General features: G+C 38.7%; 1 long non-coding RNA gene across 1 annotated transcript; it reads left to right on the top strand.

Moving 5' to 3' along the window:
- The first annotated feature begins 1,255 nt into the window (after positions 1 to 1,255).
- LOC116152922 (uncharacterized) lies at positions 1,256 to 3,787 on the top strand. The gene is made up of 3 exons (XR_004136557.2): positions 1,256 to 1,341; positions 1,589 to 1,623; positions 3,636 to 3,787. It is a non-coding gene; the product is annotated as an uncharacterized LOC116152922 (long non-coding RNA).
- The last annotated feature ends 18,520 nt before the right edge of the window (positions 3,788 to 22,307 follow it).

Genomic DNA, 22,307 nt, shown 5'->3' with positions numbered 1-22,307 from the left:
AGCATGTTGAGGGAATAAGAATTATAATCTTTCCTTACATTAGTTATGGAATATTTTTCCCTCTTGGTTGAGGTTGTGCTTCTCTGTTATCAATTATTTTGCCATTATCACCCAGTTCTATCTACTATTTCAATTTTTCCCAGTGATAGTTTGGGAAATTTGAGAAGTTACTGGTTTGACGTGGTACATACTAATTTGACCTGAGACTTAACACACTTCCCCAAGGTGGCTAGTACCCCCAGATTCAACTGTGTTTGTTGACAGTGTATATGTCACTGGAGCATCGTGAGCCTTTTCCCTAGGAACTCCTCTCCCACCACGTCTCCTGGCGCTCTCCCTCCTACTTTTCCCCAGTGTCCTCTACTCCCATTAATAACTGAGCAACCATCTGCTGTGGTAGGCAGCCTTCTAAGGTGGCTCCCAATGGTCCCTGCCTCCCAGTGTTCACTAACTTGTGTAATCCCCTCCCCTTGAGTAAGGGCTAAACCTAGGGACTTGCTTTTAATGAACAGAATATGGACAAAGTTATTGGATGTCACCCTTCATGATTAGGTTATAAAAGTCTAGGACTACTGTCTTGCTAGCAGGGTCTCTCTCTTGCTGGCTGTGATGAACCAAGTTGCCACATTGGAAAGCCCTACATGGCCAGGACCTGAGGGCAGCTTCTGGCCAATGGCCAGCAAGGATCTGAGACTCTCATTCCAATAGCCCATGAGGAACTGAATCCAGGCAACTCCTCATGCGAACCTGGTGGCAGATCCTGCCTCAGTTGAATCTGAATGTGACTGTGTCCCCAGCTGACTTCTAGATTAGAGCCTCACGAGAGGTCCTGAAGCGGGGGACCCTGCTGGGCTGCGCCTAGATTCCAAACCCACAGAGACTGTGAGATAGCAGTGTGGGTTTAATGTGTGTGGGTTTAAGCTACTAAATTTTGTGTTTATTTGTTATTAGCAATAGGCAACCAGCACAACTACGGTCTCTTAGTGAACGTGCTCGGTAGCTCACCACAGCTCCTTCTGCAGTGAGCAGTGAAACAGTCCTACCGTCCTTCACGGGCAAGAAATACTGACCAGTGCTTATTCCTTGGGGTGGGCTTGGAAGACTTTGACGTGTGAAGGTGCTATTTCTTTTTCCAAGGCAGGGTTTGGCACATACACTTACCGGGACTATGGAAACATAAAGTGGTTTTTATTAATGTCTTCAGTGTTATTTTCTTAGACACAGCTCTCTTGTTTCTCAGATTCTTTCTCACACTACCACATCATGTCAGCGGCTTCTTGAGTTCTAGACTTTGTGGAAGAATTGTTAATGATCCCACTAGGACCTTCAAAAACCTTAGAGGTATGTTGTCTTATTACCAGCAGCTGATGTGATTTGAAGAGTTGTTCCTGCAACAGGGTTATATAATTTGTGAATTCTGTTATTATTTACTCAATTATCCACATTAATAGAGGGGAACCATGATGAAACTATTTAGTCAATAATCAAACACACTTCATTTTGAGATTTCATATATATATGAATATATATATTTGATCCTCCTAATTATGTTTAATATTAAGATCTTGTTTCTTTGATTTGTATCTAGTGCTGGTGCAAAGAGAAGACAGTTGGGTGGGAGAGGTGAGTTAATTTGGTACTGAACATGTTTCATCGAAGGGCCATGTGTGATTTATCAAGAATTGATTTATTTAAAACGTCCCTGAGTAGTCTAGGCTTTAAAACAAAAATGGAAAAACCAGAACAACAATAACCAATGAGATTTTTTTCCTTATTACATTAACAAAGATTTTTTAAATGAATTACATATCCAAGCAAGGTTCTAGAGAAAATGGCTTATACACCGTTCGTGGGAGTGTAAGTTGGCACAACCTTTTATTCTGGAATAATTTAACAACATACTTTAACATTTTAAGTCCATTTCATGTCTAGGAATTTGTGCCAAGAAAATAAATCTGAACTTGCAAAGATGTTAGAAGGTGTTTATTGAGGCACTGTTTATAAGAATAAAAACTTGAATGCCACCTAAATGTCTGTCGATAGACTTAAATACTTGATGAAATATACAAAACCGAGGCTACCAGAGCCAGTTAAAGGGAAACACTTGTATCATGGGAAATTATCAGTAATCTACTCTTCAAATTTTTAAAGTTAGACACTGAACAAAATATGCATATTATGTTTCCAATTTTTTAAAATAAAACATCAACCCTGTGCGTGCATGGATTAACACTTAAGAGATATATACACACACAGAATCATAAAAACCAGTTTTCTCAAATAGAGGAATTGTTGTGAGATATCTTCCAGTGAGCATGTATTATTTATTAGTCAGAAAAGACAGCTATTTTCACTTTGAAAAATTCTAGATATTAATTTTTGCTTTCTCTGTTTTGAGCACTAAAAAAAAAAAAATCAACACATAATCATCTGTTTCTTTTTCTCCTCCAGGTGCTCATCTAGTTTCTATTCATTAGCTCAGCTGACATTTATTAAGCACCTATTCTGTGTCCTGTGAGAGTCACTGAAGAAACTATAATAAACAAGACAGTCTCTGATTCTAATGGAAAAGACACATGAAATTTCACACAAAATAAAGTGTGTAAATGCTCTGTTAGAGTAGATGCAAGATAAGGTGGGGTCACAGAGGAAGGAGTGATCAACTTAAAATTATGGAACAATTCATGAATTTGCATGTCATCTCTTCAAGTGTTTCATCCACTACAGAATTACAAATGTCTTGAGCCTGAATCTATAACCTGTACTTTTAAAATTATCTCCTGAGGGTCCAGAATCTTGCTGATGGCGTTCCAAGTGTTCAAAGACTACCTTTATGTTCAAGTTATTCATTTGTTAGAGTAGTGGGTTTTGAACTTTGGGAATTCAAGACTAGAGATCAAATACGAGAATATGCAGTGACATGTTGGGATGGGTCTAAAAATTCAAAGCCCTCCACGAGTAAGCAATCACTTCAGGCATAGCAAGGTCTTAGGGTGTCTTTGAAAGTATCCGGAGTATCAAGATAAGCTGGTTCACATAGTCCCCCTGAGCATGGAGCCGGTGTTTGGGTAGAATGTTCATATTCTAATAACACTTCACGAGTTGACTATATTTGTGTGAGTGTGTATGTAATCCACATAGAATATATATGTCAATACACTCACATAAGCTTACTTACACATACCTATGTGAGAATCAAAGATTTAGCAACTAGGCCCTCCCTTGGTTACTGATCTGAAGTTTTTTATTTATCACGAAAGGCTAATTGCACAGTAGGGAGCCCACCCGAGTCAGCGTTCCATCAGAACAGACATGACCAGGAGGTCATTAAACACCTTGAAGCAGACCAACATCTGATGGCGCACCTGGGAAGGGTGGAGTGTGGGCTCGGCTGTTTTGGTGGAGACTCTGTGAGGTTGCACGACTCTCATAAACGTCTTTCTTCTGTTTGCTTTCAGTAGAACCAGTTGATTGAAATCTTTGTTCATATTTTTAAGGGACTGCAGGTACTTGGGGGAAAAACTCATTGGGATGGTTCATTCCTAAAGTATTTGCCTCAAAGATTTTTATACCTTACCCACAGAGATTGACTCCATCTGCCACCTTCCTTTCTTCATTTTCCTGTCATTCGTTAGATGACACAGACAGAAGAACAGACGTGGAGGAAGAAGAGTGAAAAAAGACATGCGTGGGAAAGAGAAGAGGCAATGGGGACCAAAAAACTGAATACAGGGAGCAGGATCAGTTTCTCCATTTATCAGTAAGATAATTTCAAGATAATCACTGTCAATAGTGACCACACTTGGAAAAGAGTTCTTCAGGATGAATCCAGCTGCGAGTGACTGAAGTGTGAAAAACAAGACACCAGGCCCTAAATGCTAAGCCTCAGGTCACCAAACTGAGGCTGAATTACAGTTTTGGCTCTCCCAGAAATGGAATCTTAAACCAGCCAACCAGTAATCTCCTGATTAGCACTAGTTACATCATCTGCCTGATAGACCCCTGGCATTCTCCAAAGGAAAGTAACCTTGCTATAACCAACCCGCTTTTTCAGCCAAGTATAACTTCTTGTTCCCACTCTTCTTCTGTCTAGAAAAGTCCTTTATTGGGTACAGCTCCTCCGAGGTCCTTTCTACCTGCTAGACTGAATGCTGCCCCATTGGAACTGATTTTTGCTCAAGTAAACTCTTTAATGTTTTAATATGCCTCAGTTTATTTTTTACCATAAGCTATAATTACATCCTGACATGTGTGTGACATTGCTCAGTTGAAAAATCTGTAGGCTTGAAATTGGGAGCTATACTTCCTAGCGCCAGCTTTCTCTAAATGGCTGTGCAGTCGCGAGCACACTGTTTGTCCTACTAAGTGCACCTCAGTCTCCCTAGTTATTAACAACAAAAAGGAAAACAACGCCTAGCCTACCCGTCTCCCACGTCTAATGTGAAGAATGTGAGTGACATCAAGTACATGAAATGTTTTTGAAAGATGCAAAGCAAATTACAAAGTTCAGACATTAAAACCAATAAAGGTGTTTTGGGGGTGGTTGTTGACAGAGCAAAATATTTCCATTAAAATATTAACTTCTGAGTTCATTTAATAAAAGTGTATGACTTGCCAAGAAATGGATTAGTATTAATTATAAAAATTAGACTATAATTAATGCACTCATTAACAATCTACCAATCAATATCAATGGAAGGTTTATTATTTTAAGGAGGATGGGCAATTAGCAGTTTGACACCATGAAGAAGTGATAACCAACTGACTGATGGGTCCCCATTAAGTTTAATTTTAATTTGTTTAAGAAGTATCTTCTTGAGGAGTGAGTTCAAATGCACATCTGTCTTTCTTTTTTTCAGAAAATGAATATATAGGTTGTTTAAAAAGCATCTCTGGACGACAAAGGATGAGGTCTGGCGTATGTAACAAGAAGTGAGCACGTCTTCTAAATGGGCTCGATGATACGGTACAAGTTCTATTCTCTCGCACTGTAATATAACTGGATTGCTCTCTAAATTAAGTGAATTTGTATGTCCGCTTTCTCTTAATGGAATCAGTTTTGATATACCCTTTGTTCATGCTGTTGCGGCTTCAGTCTAAGGGTTCTTTGCATTAACTTTTTAAAGTTACATCACAAAGAGGTTTTAAGATTTCCCAACAGGCTTTTATTTAACCAAAGCTTTTGATCTCAAACCTGCTGGGGACTAGCGAAATCCTTACCAATTCTCCAGTAACTTCTCACTATTGGAATTTGAAAAGACCCACCTGAAGGATTGAACTCCCAGCACGGTTTCAGCCACCCTTCAGATCACGCTATTCAAGCAGACAGTGAGGGGGTCTAGTGCACCCTTTGTGATCAGCTAAGCAGCCTAAGGTGTCCTTTGCATAAGTTGCACTCCCGAGGAAATAAAAATCAGGAGGACACAGACCTATATACCTTATTTCCTGCTATCTTCAGTTAAAGGCGGATTGCAGGGGGTCTGCTTAACATCCTTTGCTACCTAAATACCTTTTGGACATGGGAACTCAATAAAAGAACTTTCATTGCATCCATTACCCTACTGCGGTGCATAACAAATTAGATTTAAAAGGCTACTTTTTTTCCCCCTTACAGCTATTTCCATCATTTTCTTTAAAATTTCAATTTAGTGTCTGGTGTCAGAATATTCTATAATATACTTTAAAACTCTGTAATACCAATTACGCCAATTGAACATTATTTGCAAAGAATTAGGCTTATTGTAGACAAATGGTAGCTTAAAATTAAGATAAGTTAGGAAATTAATTATGTTTGAAACATGTTGAATATAAAACTATATAGAGCAAATATTGTTTTTGGATAACTTTTTAAAATATAAACATGTGTGAATTTTTTTATTTGGTCCCAAATTCCCACTTTGAGACAAAAAAAAAAATTCCTTTGAGGTTGAAAAATGTCAGTGCCACATATTAACCTATTTTGAGAAAGGGTGAAATAAAACTCCCAGTGATAACATTTAAATATTTTTATTTTAAAACTCCATTGTACAGAGGTCTTAAGGCATGTAAACAACTCTGATCACAGAAAACACATACAACTTTGTAAAGGACACAGTATTTGCAGCTGTGTGTAAGAACAGATTTGCCTATGGACCACTTCTCGTGTATAAATATTTATCTTTACCCATCTATTAGTGTGATGTAAAACCTGTTCATTATTTAAAAAATATTTTTGGACTCTGTCTTGATAAACAGAGATGGATTTTCTTCTATATTATTGTCATTGCCTCAGATGTTATTATCCTTGACAAAGACTCAAATTAGCTTTATGCCAAAGAACTAGAAAGAAATATATAAGTCTTTCCAGAAGTGGTAAAAATTTGCCGTTCAGCGCTCACTGCTTGAGGGCGTGCTCTCTCACGCTACACCTGTACCGTCGATACTAGACATCAGAGGCACTTGCCATCAGGATGTCTTTTTTCGTCTTTGGGCTCTGGTATAACTGCAGAAAAGTAGCCTGGAACCCTCTCAGTTCTGAATATGTGGTAGAGGGGTAGGCAATGTTCAATCTGGGTTTCAAAAGCACTTACCACGCTTGTAGAATATCACATAATTGTTCGATTTCTTGACTTGTTAATTTTCACAAACATGTGCTACACACCTGATTGATAGATATTTATGAGAAGCTGCCGGATGGGATAGTATTTTCTGCAGTTAATAAGAACTGATTATATGAAGACAAGATGCTATGAATTCTTTTTCTGGAGAAAGAAGGTCTCAAAGAACTGGGGAAATTGTGGGAATTATGAAAAATAGGTTTCTGATTTTTGTGGATAATATAATACAAGCGTTAACTTATAATATGCTGGGTTACAGTAATCCCCTGCTCCTTTCTTTAAAAAATTGATGCATTTTTAATGCACAGATGAAAGGTTTAATAAAATATTTCTCATAATCCCAAATTTACTCTCATCCACTCTCATTCATGGTGTAAATAATTATAAGGTAGGGGATGATTACTCTGCAATATCTATCATTTAAAAAATATGTATCACCTTTGATTGGAATATTGCACTTCTAAAATACAGCTTTTAGAAATACTCACAACATTGTACTTAGAAGGACATTCACTTGTGCACGATGTGTGAGGATAAAACTTGCACTCAATCTAAATGTCCATCAACGTGGGGTTGCTAACAAGGTATCAAGCAGCCATGGTAGCAGCACTTGATGGTTGCCTGTTTACCGACCGCCAGCCGTGCAGGAGGGCAACCACTTCAGGAAGGTATTGTTAACATCACATCTTACAAGTTTTGAAAGTTAGATTACAGAGAAAATAAGTAACTTATGAAAGTCACGGAATTAATAATAGTGAAGCTATGATTCAAACCCAAACAAGCCATTTGGCTGCAAAGCCACAAATTTATCCCACTAATATTAATCTATTTTATATAATATTCGTATTAACCCACTAATAGGTGTGTTTTCAAAGAATGAAATAGTTTGGGAGACCATGAAATGAAAAAAGTCTCAGAAATATTAAACATAATTTGGTAAAAATCATGTCTATATACATTAGAATATGGAGAGAAAAGTTTGAAAGACTGTTCACCAGGCTGCTTATGTAAAAATGTCTGTGGTGGGAATTTATTTTCTACTTTATATATTTCTTTAATATTGAGATATGTTATAAATAGGTATGATGAAAAACAACAATAAAATATCAATATGTAAGTAGGAGAATCAATGAAAGTAAAAAATTATTTTATCAACATACACAGCATTATTTTCAAGATCTCAAGTGCTGGCAGTCAATTGGCCACTTTTAAACAAAGCATAAGCAAATTATATCACACAGAATTTTCATACTATGGACATTATCACAGTCTGTTTTGAGGGAGGATGGTGTTCCATGATAATGAAAGCTACAACACCAAAACTCTTTTCCTTGTGTAAGCAAGTTTTGCAAGTGACTTGTCATAACTGCTGAGTAAAAGCCCTGTTTTATCAGTAGAGTTATACATATTTTTATTTCACGTTCTTTATATTAGAACACAAATATTTATTCTTTTAAAGGAAGATTCTCACAACCTTTCTATAATATATAAAAACGCTTCCTACTTCTGCATTTGTAAACTGCTTCCATGGGTGGAGATTGCACCCTGGTTCCTGAGGAGAGGAAAAAAAAAAAATCTGTGCATTTTATTCTGAAGTTACAAATGATATTTGATACACCACTGTGCTAAACACAGAGTTTGGGCTGGCTCTGGCTTTACTTCTTGCATTTTGGCACTGGAAAAAAAAAATCATGAGAATTACTTTCAAAAATGTTCATCTCAATCTTTGCTTATGGATGTCACATGATTTTAGCAGGTAATAAAGAGCATTCCCGGAAATCAAGGGTGAGTCAAGGAAAATGGCATCTAAAGGAGTAAGTCAGCCAAACAAAAGCTTGACCCACCACCAAGCTCATTGTCAGAGGCACAGCTGCCACATTAACCAATGAGACCGGAAATGGAGGCAGCCAGGAAGTCAGGTGCTGAGGCTGGAAAGACTGTTCCAGCCCCACTGGCAGTTGGCCCTTCAGCTGCTGTACAGCCCCAGTGTGGGCCCAGGGGGCTGGATCTGCTTTTGGACCACAGGAGGAACGTGAAGCGAAGTACAACCAGCATTGTCAGCAGCGAGACTGTCAAGTCAGCACGGATGATACATTCACGGGAAGACAGATAGTTTTGCTCTTCATGTTCTGTGGGAGAAGGGGGCCAAGGGAGACGGTACGGAGCAACTCAAAGCATAGTCTACCCTCTGCTCACAGACACTGGTGATGGTGGCTCAGTTTTCTCTTAACCTCTCGATTCCTCCAGGTAGCTTGCCTTCTTTACTAAGTGCGATCTTGCAAAATATGGAGAGAAGAGACTATCAGGTTTGAAAAGGAGGTGTGGTTAAAGGGACATGATACTCAGATTTTAAAAAGAAAGTGCATTTTTGAATTTGGCATTACTAACAGAGAGCTGTCATGTTCCTTTCCTTCAACACAGAAAATAAGTGACCCAAAACAAAACAAATGACCCTTACTGTGATTAGCAACTCACTGTTTGCTTAGTGTCAAGAATGCTGCTAGGACTGAATCAAAATGTATAATCGTAGATCACCTCCCCAAACAAAAGCAAATAAACAAAGAACACATCTTTAAGACAAGTCCTCTTCTAACAGCTTTGAAGCTAAGGATTGCCGTGCTTGCACAGAGCTGGCATTTCCTAAACGTTGAAAACTGAATATGACTTGCTGAGTCTTGAGCTTGTCTTTGCAGTCTGCATCCCTCCCCAAAGAGACGGCAATTGTATGGCCTCCAGATTCATATTACTTATACTCTCACTTTGGTCCTGAGACTTTGCATAAAAACTTCATGAAAGGTTTTTTTCTTAATGATAAATACATTAGTCCACTGTACTGACTAGCACCTGGTAGGGGACCTTGAACATAGTATGTTCTCAATAAATGCTTGTTACCTTTAATAAAAGCCACTAGGAATTGTGAGATATTACAGGGAGTGCGAAAGGCATTATACGTTCTTAACTTTTAATGGGAGATCCAGAAGATACAGCGTAAACAGAAATGAAACATACTCACATATATATAACTTAAAAATGGTCTATAGAGGATGAAGAGGATTTGTAGTGGCCAGAGGTTAAATTTACAGTGTGTTCTGATGGAAGAAACGGATACAATTTATAACAGCTGGCATTCATCACACACGTACTATTGGCCAAGCACAATGTTAAGAGCTTTAGATGTCTTATTTCATTAAATTTCCACTACAACCTTAAAATTGGTGATACTTCTATTTTCATTTTACAGATATGAAGACTGGGGCTTAAATCATCAAAATCATTGCTCCAGGTTCGTACAGGGGCAAGCCAAACTCTGAAGCCAGAAAATCTGGCTCATTGGCCCCATATAAGGACAGATGCTATGACCTCAATGTTTATGCGCCCCCATCCCCACCTTCTATGCATATGTTGAAATCCTAATGCCCTATGTGATGGTATAAGAAGGGAAGGCATTTGTTCATAAAAATGGAGCCCTTATGAATAGAATTAGTGTCCACGTAAAACAGACCCCAGAGAGTTCCCTATCTCTTTCCACCATGTGAGGACACAGCCGGAAAATGGCTCTCTATGAACCAAAAAACAAGCTTTCACCAGAACACGACCATGACGGTACCCTGATCTTGTACATCCAGCCTCTGGAACTGTGAGAAATAAATTTCTGTTGTTTTCACATTACCCTGTCTGTGGTATTTGTGATAGCCTCCCAAACAGCCTGAGACGACAGATGACAACCTGGAAGAACAGTAATCCTACAGTCACAAGTCTCGGGGTTTTGGAGGATTGTTCAAGCATGACCACAGCGGCACATTTAGGGCTTAGCTGAGAACTGAAATATCACGAGTGTACCTCTAGAGATACAGTTATCGTTTTGTCTCCGAAACAGCCAGGGTTTGTACTGCTGAGCGTTGCCATCCCCATGACCCTCTCTGTCCCTGATGGTACCTCTGTCACTGCTTCTTATGCACACTGTCTCTCCCTAGCCTCCTGTCTCCCTCAGACTTCTGACCACTCAAGGCTTCTTGGCTCTGTGGTCCCGGCTCACTGCCTTCTTCCCGTGTGGATGCCTCTGAGCCTCTGAGCCTCCCTCCTCACCATGGCCTTCCCTGGTGCCTCCCATTCGCGTGCCCCGAGACTGGTTTAGAGATCGGCTGACAGGTGGCATGTCCCTGGTGGGGACATCTGCCTCCAGGCCACCTCAGAGACCCAGGCTCTGACAGGGTTCAAGAGCTGTGAGGCAAAGGGCTGATCACCCACTGAATTGCGTGGCCAAGTGTGCTGGTTAATTGTATACGTCAGCTTGGCTAGGCTGTGGAACTAAGATTTGGTCCCACACCAAGTTAGAGGTTCCTGCGGAGATATTTTTTCAATGTGACAAATATTTAATTCAGTAGACTTTGAGTAAAGCAGATTACTCTCCATAATGTGCATAGTCCTCATTCGATCAGCTGAAAGCCTTAAAAGACTGAGGTCCCCTAGAAAGGAACAATTTGGCCTCCAGGCCGCCTTATGAATCAAGATACCACATCAGCTCTTCCCGGGTCTCCAGCCTGCAGCCTGCCCTGCGGATTTCCGACTTATCAGCCCCCCACAAACAGTTGCTTTCCGAGTCACCATTGGCAAGTGACTTGGTTTCCTTAAAACTCAGGGTCTGACTCGGCAGAGTATTGCGCTAATTAGATGCAATGAATTATACTGTGATAATTAAATATTGTGAAAGTAAATGATAATTAAGTGATAATTTTACATACATAAGTTGCCTGACATCTAGTAGATGCCGAGCAAAACTGTTTTCCATCCCATTTCTAGCTAAAAATTGTACTAAGCCATTCCACTTGTTTTTTATTTCACTGGCAATGCTAGCTTTGGATATAGAGACATTTTTCTTAAGATTGACTCCCCGGTATCTCTGGTGCCAATTCAAAGCCATCTCATGTTTATTTATTTAAGTTAGTCTTAGTCTTGCCACTCATGTCTCAGGTCAGCTAGTTAGTTTTATTGCTTATTGTCTCTCATTGCATTGAACCAATGCCTTCTCTTATCCAAGGTCACTGTCTTTATGAACCTACCTCCCTGGTCTATTAGTCAGGGTTCTCCATGGAAACAGAAGCAAGAGAAAGTCTATACCTACATAGAGAGAGAGAGATGTATTTTAATTTGTGTTTACGATTTCTGTTTACCATGTTTCACTTTGTTCTTGTTTTCCTATTCTTCTTTAGATTAATTGCTTTTTTTGTTATGTATTCTATTTCTATTCTTCCATGGTGCTCACAAGTTTTTAACAAGCACACTTGACTTATTTGTTCTAATTTCCAAGCACTACACTCTTCTACCATCAATATATTATTTGACTTCTCCTTTGTTTTGATCCTCAAAACTAAGTCATTATATTTGACCTAAATATTTACCTAGATTTACACATATATTTACTGGTTTCTTTGGGTGCCATCATTTGTGCCTCTCCTTTCTTCTAGTTCAATATTTTTCTTACTGAAGTACATCCTTTGGTGGTTCTTTCCATAAGAAATCTGAGGATAGTAAACTCTATCAGCCTTCACTTTTTAAAAAATTTTTAATCTTTTTATCACATCTTTAATCTTTCATTATAATTGATGTGGGTATAAAATTCTAAGTTGCCAGTTGTTTTTTCCCATAACATTTTGAGGATATTATTACATTTCCTGCTGACTATTTTTATTGATGAAAATTCTACTTCAGCCTAATTGTTGTTCTTTGGGTAATCTGAATTTTCTTTCTAGTTGCTTTTAATATATGTGTATTTTTAACTTTATTATTATTTGTTTTATGATGAGTTCAGGAATGGTTTATTTTCATTTATTTCATTCCCCTATAATTCCTATTAGATATATGTTTGACTACCTCATTGTTTCCTTCATGCCTCTTAGCATTTTTTTAAAAAAAATGAATTTGGTCTCCTTTCCTCTGTACTAATTGGAGATAATTTTCTTAGCTGTGTCTTCTGATTGTGGCATGACATCCTTAGCTACTGATTTGCTCATCCGTTGAGGAGTTTCATGTTAATGAACATATTTGTTATTTCTGTGATTTTAATTTGGTTATTTTTCAAATTTACCTTTCCTTTTTTCATTATTCACTATTCTTTTTTATAGTTATTTCTTCTTTTATCTATCTAAAGTTATTTCTATCTTTTTATCATTTTAAACACCTTTATTTTGTATTATCTTTCAGATTACTAGATTAGGGTATTAAAGGTACCAATCTTTCTGTTTGTTGTGTCTCCTGACTCTTATAGAAAATTCTTGTCTTGCGTGACTTATCATTCCTCTATTGTGAGCTTTTCTTCAGCTGTTGGATTCTCGGGCATCCCAGCCAGTGTCAGTGCACCTAAACAGGTTTGAGTTTGCCTTTTGTCAAGTTCCTTTCCGTTTTTTGTACACTAGATTCTTGAGATTTTCAAATAACATGAATGCACATTCTACACTTGTATAAGGTGTGTCTTTGGGAGTTTAATATTTGCTGAGTGTTTTTTCTTCCTTTGTAATAAGCAGAAAAAATTTCCTTGTTCCTTACTTAAACCAGTATCACCCACAATTACTGTGCTGTCAGTCATGTGTTTGCCACTTTGACCGCAAATGTCTTCTTTATTTCTGAAGCAGAGAATTTCCCCCTTTCCTTCAAGGTCAATTATATATTGTATTTCTTGTTATAATGCATCCAGCTTTTCTACAAGTTAGCAGAGTAAGAGTTGCTTGTGTTACTTTAGCTTTCCACGTTGTGAGAAATAAGAATTCCATTCTTCTTATTAATTTTATATTTTATTAAAATAGTATTAATTAAAAGATATTATTATTACTATTCTTGCTATGTCTATGCCTTTTGAAAAGCAAAAATCCTCAACTAATGAGTTGCAACTTTTCCATATTGTTTTAGCATGACTGGTTTCCATACTTTAGATTATGCTTATAGCATAGAGCCAGAAAGAAATAATTTGTACAGATTTACATCAGACAGATACTATTTTGAATTCCTTTAGGCAAAATAATATCAGAATTTTGTCTATGGAGTTCTTCAATGTTTATTTTTCCTCTGTTCCTTTGAGATCCCCATTTTGACTTTAACAACTTCCTCCCTTCTCTACTCCTATTATAACCCCCCAAAAGGGGGAAGAGGTAAGAGGAAGAAGTTAAAGAATCTCTAAGAAATAACAAGAAGAAAAAATAGTAATAAATTGACAGAAGGGAAAGAAATACCAACAAAATTAGAGTAAAATTTCAAGAGAGGAGAAAATTACACAACGTGAGTCAAGAAGCTATGGGTGAAAGGAAAGAGAAAAGGAGTGAGGGATGGGGTGCTGGGATGGAGAAAGCATGAAGCATTGTGGGTAGCAAACATCATTTATGCCTGCTGTGTGCTGGACAGAGCACTGGGCATGTTTCATCCACAGCTCATGTGTAGAGGCAACATATGTATTTCACTTGACACATCCATTAAGTCAGAGAAATTGAATAGCTCATCCAAGGTCTGAAGAGTTGTAAAAAACTGAGTCAAAATTCATGCCCAAATCTGTGTACTTTCACCAAAAACTGGGGCAGGATTGGAAAGGTCACTCTCCACCCTCTGTGTGGAACAGAGGACAGATGCCCCTGCTTCTTTCTTCTTTTCTTTGCCAGCTAATTACATGTCTGATTAGTGGAGGACAAAGGAAATGCTCAGAAGAGAAGCCTGACAGGGATGAGGAGGAAATGGCCGGGTGAAAGGAAGATGATTCACTGATAAGCTCTTTGTCCTCTAGAAATGTAACCGGCCTCCTAGAGGCAGAGACCCAGGTCTGCGGGGGCAGCTTTCGCCTTGAAGGAAGCGTCACCCAGAGGTGAACGGGAACAGAAGAGCTGCAGCATCTTCAGACTCCCTACCTCAGCAAGCCACACACAAAAAGACACCGAAATATCTTTGATGCTTCCTCCTCTTCGTTCACACTATTCTATACTTGCCTGTCCAACATGGCCCGCTAAAACCAGTCTGCCTTTGGAGCAGCGAATTCCCCAAGCAGTGTTTCTTGAGCAGCTAATCCATGGAATAGGATTGTTTAAGACTCCATACAACTTAAATAGGGTTGGCTGCATTAGTCACCCAAAAGAAAAGGCCCAAGAAACCAGAAAAGAATCATACAGCAATTTAAACAAATACTATCTTCCCACTAATGACGCTGAGTATCCTGTCTCCATGTTGCTGGTTATGGGAAGTCACGTTAGATGTACAAATGGCAAGGTAAACGCACCTTGTCATTAAGGTTCAAAACATCAAAAGCCCTTTCCTTGAAAAAAATTTTTAAAAATGCTTACTGATCTTTTATCACCATTTCCATTGTCTGATTTTTTTTTTAAAGATGAAAATAAAGGTCTGTTTTAATTCCCAACTTCTAGCTTAGTGTTATCTCGAATCAACTCTGGATTGACACGTCATTTCAAATTGTCTGTTCTAATTAGGGACAAGTTTGGAGTTTTCAAGCAGGAATGAGGGTTTCTCTCGGCTCTCGCTTAGGTGATGTAAACATTTCAGAGCGTGGGTGGACCTCCCTCTAGGAATCTTAAATTGCCCAGGCTTTTGAACTCCCGTTCTCTTTTCAAGCTACCTAGGTTAAAAATTAAGCCCCTACAGTGAAGGGCACCTGTATTTGCTTGCCCTATTTTGCAGCTATACTGAAATGCTTTACAGCTGTCTAAATTAGCATAATTAAATCCACATCAATTAAAAACCTCAATCACCTCTCTCCCCTTCACATGTAGATGGTGACATTTGTCTAAGGTGGGAATTAACAAAGGAACTTTTTAACAGTGGAAGATCTGGCTCAAAAGGCGGGTAATAGGATTGGGCTATTGTTCCGGGTTCACCGGGAGCAGTGGTCAGTGAGAGCTGTTTGGCCAAAGTTGTCTGTGGTTTGCATTTCAATGCTGCTGGCATGCGGGCCGGCCCTGAGAGATGTGCATTTTACAACAGGCCTCTCCTGCTATTGCTCCAGTAATGAGGGTAAACAAAGCACCAGTAGGACTTTTGGGGGTGGTGGTGGTTTTTAAACTGGGGAACCCTGGTGACCTCAGGATAGTGACAAGCCTACACCATGTGGTGCTGGCAAGGAAAATTCCTGGAGATGAAAACTGACGTGGGGGCCAGGGGTTAATTTCTGGAACAGACAAATTTGCATACAAATGAAAAATGATGGGATTTCCGTTCTCCTAGATTTTCAATGTCATCAGCATCAAACAGCAGCCCTGCTCCCTCGCCGTTTGAAGAATAGTCATTACTTTCCAGGAAGGGGCACCTTGTTTGGTGTTCAACTCAATGCAGGTCCCTGGCTTAATTGTGAAACTTCATCTGGAGGGTGAATTTCCCGTGCATTTTGGAATACTTCTAAATATGGCTTGAATGATACTTCTTTTTATAATCATAAACCTTTCTGTGTGAACATTGAGTGGCCCGTGGTTGACCACTTTGAGCCTCTACTTTCTCACCCTCATGAGTTGTTTAACCACGTTTAGCTGACCTTTCCTTTTTATGACTTTGAAGACCACGACAGTTGGGTCCCTGTTAAGTCACTGAATCGAGAGACAGTATATGACAATGCTTCCTAGTGTCTCCAAAGCACATGACACGTCTTCATTTTTATTCTGACTTCTAGCTATCTTTTTTTCATATTTTAAAGACTATTTTTTAAGAATAGTTTTAGCTTCTCAGCAAAATTGAAAGGAAGATCAGAGAGTTCCCATATACCTCCACCCCCAAATGCACAGCCTCCCTCACCATCAACATCCCCTACCAGACTGGTACATTTGTTACAGCGGATGAACCTATACTGATACATCATAATCCCCCAAAGTCCATAGTCTAGGCCTCACTCTTGGTGTTTTGCATTCTATGGGTTTGGACAGATGTATAATGGCATATATCCATTATTATAGCATCACAGATCATTATAGTATTACACAGATAGAGTATCATATAGATCCATTGCCCTAGAAATCCTCTGTCCTCTGCTTATCCATCCCTTTCTCCCCCTTAATCCCTGGCAAGCACTAGTTTTTGCTGTCTATGTTATAGTCTTGCCCTTTCCAAGTGTTGTATAGTTGGAATCAAATAATATATAGTCTTTCCAGACTGGCTTCTTTCACTTAGTAATATGCACTGAAGTTTCCTTCATGTCTTCTCATGGCTTGATAGCTCATTTCTTTTTAGTGCTGAATAATATTCCATTGTCTGGATATACCACAGTTTATTTATTCATTCACCTACTGACGGATATCTTGGTTGCTGCTGTTACATGCTTTTTTGATGATATAATTCATATCTGCTCATTTTTATAAAGTTAGAAAAATATAAGTACCCAGAAAGAAGAAATCAAAAATTAGTCAAAATCTCAGTTCCCAGAGATCACTGTCAGTTGATAGTTCAGTGCATATTCATCCTCACCCCTTTTTTTTCACTCCCTGAAACCTTGAAACCATCAGTGCATTGAAGGCAGGGGTGCTTTCTGCTACCTATAGCAGAGCTGACCATTTTAATCAGCTAAGGCTGCCCCCAAGGAAATCCTGCTAGTGGCACTTTTTATGAGTCAGAATCTCTGTCCTTTCCCCACCGTGTCACTAGTGACCTGGAAGACCCCAAATAACTTCTTGACACCCCTAAGTCTTCCTTTTTCTAAAAATATAGATCCCTCTGAATGCTGTTTCTATATGCTACTGTAAACTAATGACAGTTAAAGCACATCAAAATTCCTGTTTAAATTTTAGGGCAATGTTGGAATAATTTACATTTGTGTAGTGGAACAAAAAGTACCTTCCTCAGTTCCTCAGCGTTTCAAAGCTGTGGGATGCCTTGATGGACGTGCCTTGCTCTGCACGTCCTTCAGATTTGCCTGCAACTTCTGTGGGGAATAGTTTGTGATACTTTTTATTGGGTCATGAAATGTTCTTCAGCACTTTACTTCTCTCTCATGGGTGAGATGCCTCCTTGGCAGTTTATCATTTTTTTCTCTCTCTCTCTCTCTGAACTATTAATAAGAAAAGAAAAGAATGATACATAAACTTAGAAATCTCACAAAAGGGAAAAGTCCAGCTTTCAGGATACGAAATGATTAAAAAATCCCTTAAAGAAATGGCACTAAAGCAGCTAAATTGCTACAATATAGGAAGAGGCAATATAGTAATGTGCCTGGGAATAAAATATATCTATTTTAACCTGAAACTTCACATTTATGTGTATTCTGGTCATATATATCTCCCGTCCAATAAGTACCTTTAACACATATGTGACTTTCTCAAAAATACTTTTAAGGTTTTTGTTGATTACTTTCACTGTAATTACAACTTCCCAAAGGGGAATTTTGAGGCAATAAACAAAATACCTCAAAGTCCAGATGTCCTGTTTAGACGGCATTTTATATTGATTCTAGTCTGCATTCACCTAACCTCGTGTAGCAAATATCACAAAGACATAACTAGAAAATTTGGTACAACGTTTAGCCCTGGTACCTGTGTGATGGAATTGTGTGACTGCTGAGTAACTGGAGCTTGTTTGCATCCCAGTGTGTAGTGAAAGGCAAACTTCAAAGAAAATATTCTATCTCCCAACTCCAGCTCCTAAGAGTCTTGGAAGTATAATACAGCAAGGCTTAAACCTCCCTGCTGTGCAAAGGGCAATTTGACACTGAAACTACTGTTAAATCACTATTGAAACACTGGTTTGCAAAAGAGTTCTTATTAGATAAATATAGTTAAAGCCTTAAAAGGCAGGAGGGAAATACACCCAAGTCATAGGGAAAAAAAAAAAAATGGGGGAGAAAAGTCTTTAAAGTTGGACAGTATGTGTTGACAAAATTTGGAGATTTTAAAACATGTATCTACACATTTATTTTATAAATTGTACATAAGACTGGCTCCTTTTCCAGTGCAAAATCAAATATTTAGATTTGCAAAAACCTATGGAAGCCAGATTTTAGACAAAAAGGGCTTTTTTTGTCAGACTGTCAGTCTCTGAATTTCATCACAATCTGTTCAGCTGTTTTTGTTGCAGGCAGGCGTCAAACGTGCTGGGTAAGTGTGTGTTTGTATTTATTATTAAAATAGGGATGCTGAATCCTGCTTTCTAACAGTCTTCACATTCTTCAAGTCTGGGATGGTCACGGAGAAGCAGATTCATGAAGCGCAAGTCATACACAGGAGGAGGAAGGGGAGAGGGGGCAGCGGCAAACACCGATGACCAGCACCTCTTTGCAAAATAGGGTTTGGAGTCTTTAAAAAAACGACCCTGGCATTTTGCCTAGATAAATTTTTCTGAACCTGTATGTCCTGATTCTTGTCTGAAAGAGGGATAAGGAAATGATTTGCTGGTGGCAGATCTCAATGTTTTCTTTAATTGTCATGATTTCTTTATCCGATCCTCTGCACTAACCTAAAAAATGAGAACTTGGGTTAACAGTTTCAGCATCATTTAATGTGCATGTGTAATTGTACACAAAGATTGCCTACGAGAATACTAAAGCTAGAACTTGAACCTCCAGTAAGTAGGACAGCACAGTAAAGAACAAGCAAGCAGACAGACAAACACCAAGTCTTATACACAAGTGCATGTTTATACAGCTAATTCTTCCAGCCAGGGCTTTCTGATACAGGCACACCTAGAAGAAATGATGTTGCCCTCCATAAGGACATCTCTTTTCCAAAGGAGGATGATTCGGTTGTTCCTAAGCACAACTGACTGTGACAGAGCGAGCATTTGAGGTCTAGTTTCATATTTTAAAGAGACACAGTAGAAAGTTTACCTTTAGCTGAGTGTATTAGTCAGCTCGGGGTGCAGTGACAAAATACCACAGAGTCAGTGGTCTGAACAACAGAAATTTATTTCCTCACAGTTCTTTCTGGAGGCTGGAGAGCCAAGATCATGGTGCCAGCACAGTTGGTTTCTGGTGAGAACTTCCTTCATGTTTTACAGGCAGTGCCGTCTTGCTCTGTCTTAACATGAACTTTCTTTCATGTGTGAACAGAGAATCTCTAGTGTCTCCTCCTCTTATAAGGACACCAGTCCTATAGGATTAGGGCCTTGCCCTTAGGACATCATTTAACCTTAATTACCTCCTTATAAGACCCTGTCTACAAATACAATCCCATTGGAGGTTAGGGCTTCACCATTAGAATTTGGGGGGATGCAATTCAGTCCATAACACTGAAATGACACACAGACTCATTGAAGCCCCAGGTTTCTTTCCTCCCAGCTGGCTTTATATCAACTTAGTGTAAGTCTTGTCATCATATTCTGCTCAGAACTTCTGATTTGCAGTCTTATGTGCATAATTGATTAATAACACATGGGAAAAAGAAATACTGTTGTTCCATAAATGTGGTTTAGTAGACAACTTATTTCTGACCATAAAATATTTGGAGAAAAATCATGAAATAAATTCTTGGTGATTAAAAAAGTCTGAGAGTCCCTGGAGAGAACATTACCTGTTCGAAGAAGTGAATTTAATGGGGGAGTCTCCAGATGGCTTCTAGGTCTCAGATCTATGAGTCTGTGAATTCAGTCATAGTCATAATACAATTTTATCCCTAATTATGTGATATAGAGACCCCACTGAAATATGGCAAAGTAGTTTTCCCTCCAGAATTTTAATGAGTATTGCTGCTAAATTTACCAATAATTCTAAATTTCCTGGGTTTGGTTGTGCACCCATGGCAGAGACTGGCTGGTTGGATGCTCGTTAACCCCATTTCCTCTTTCTGTGCACACAGGGAGCCTCCATTTCCCAGGTTCCTTTAGGTCGGGCCATTTGATTAGGTCTTGGCCAATTGGAAAGTGATGGAAACAATGTACAACACTTCCAAGACTGGACAGAAAACCATCTCCGTGATCTTTCTCATTTCTCTTCTCTTTTGGTAATGACAGTGAAGATCACGTGTTGAAGTCATGTGATACAAAGAGCCTGGGTCCTGTAGTTACCACTTGAAAGAGACACCCAGAAAACCTTTCTGACTTTTTTGGGAGCAAGAAATAAATTTTATTGTGTTAATCCATTGAAATTTGAGGGTTATTTGTTATACTAGCTGGCGTTAATTGTTCTTACTAATATAATACTAAAAATTTTTCAGAAATTCTGCACAGCAGTCTAACTTTTATCTATTGAAATATATACCATTGAAGAAAGGCTAAACAACATTATGCAGAATTTCCATTAGACTTTGAATAAGATAAGGCAGATTCATGTCATGAAAAGCTGTCCATGATAGAATGTAAAGTGAACAATGCAGATTTTAGAACAATGTGCATAATTTTAACTTATTTAATATGCAGTATATAGAGAAGTACATATAATATCCTGTCCAGGGTTTTTATAAAAGTCTTCTGTGAGATACAAATATACTAGAAGTACATACCCCACATGTTAAAAGAAGTGACATCTGTGGAATAGGATGGAAGCAAAGGGGTAAGACATGATGGAGTTAGCGCTACATTGTATACTCTGTATTGTTCAATTTTTAAAAATTAGCATGTATTTTAACTGTACCTCATTTCTCCATCTGCAGAATAGTGAAGTAATAATAGGTTGAACCATGTGGAATTATCATTTTTGCAAGTTGAAAATGGTGCAACATCAACACTTTAAAAGGATCACCTCTAGAATCTACCCTGTTGGTTGTGGGGAGAATTAAATGAGCTAATACATGTAAACACTTAGAATGGTGCCAAGTACGTTGTAGGAGGGAAGTGCTAGTACTTGCTGCTCTTATTAACAGCCATGCTTTACAGTTCCAGCCCCCTTTTGCATTCATTTTCTTAGTCCTGTGACAGCCTCTTGGGATAGGAAGGGCAAGTGACATCACCCTCAGGTTTGAAAGAGATTTCTTCCTCTTTTTAAAGGGTACCTGTCCACACATCATGCCATCTGCTTCTCAAAACAATCCCAGGTGGTATGTAGCACATGTATTCAAGTCTCCTTTGCTTATTTAAATTAACTAACGAAATAAAAAATAAGTAATTTGTGCCTGTTTGATATTTCCCCCCAATAGATAAGGATACAGTTGTTATGTGTTAACCTCACATGGAGAGTTTAATTGATGAGATGCACAAAAGCAAAATTTGGAGCCCATGATATTTAGGATGTGACTCAGTGATCATGTCTTTCTTGTGAAATCCCATGATTCCCGGGGGCAGACTTTGTTGCTCTGTCCTCCAGGCTCCAGAGCTCTTTGCTCCTATCTGTTGGTATAAAGGGATGTTTTGTAAACAACGCATGTAGTATGAGGAGATTTTTTATTTACCTCTGATTTCTCCAAATCTGGCATCGTCTCAGGCGAAAAGTGGCTGCCTAATAAAAGGTTAAAAAATTAACAAAGAACTGAGTGCAGGAGTGAATTAATGATAATTCTCTCTGTTCTATTCATTAGAAAATCAAAGCCCCAAACAGAGAAGTGGATTGCCCAGTTCAAAGAACTACTAGCTGGGGAAGCCAGGAGTCAAGACCAGGTTGCACACAGCCTCGTCCGGGATGCCACCACAGGAGGCGTAAAGCTTCAGACCCAAATGAAGCAGGAGGTGTGCTCAGCCTTGAATGTGCCTACCAGACGAAAACCCACCCCAGATGGCATATCCAATTTAATCAACATCACCTGTGAGCCAAACTGAACAGTAAATGTTAAGACAGGATCACTAATAATGGGGACCTGGAACCTAGCCAGAATTAAAACAATG

The sequence above is a fragment of the Camelus dromedarius genome, chromosome 4, assembly GCF_036321535.1.
Source record: "Camelus dromedarius isolate mCamDro1 chromosome 4, mCamDro1.pat, whole genome shotgun sequence".
Taxonomy (NCBI): Eukaryota; Metazoa; Chordata; class Mammalia; order Artiodactyla; family Camelidae; genus Camelus; species Camelus dromedarius.
Note: the sequence above shows the minus strand (reverse complement) of the source record. Positions and strands in the feature narration are given on the sequence as shown.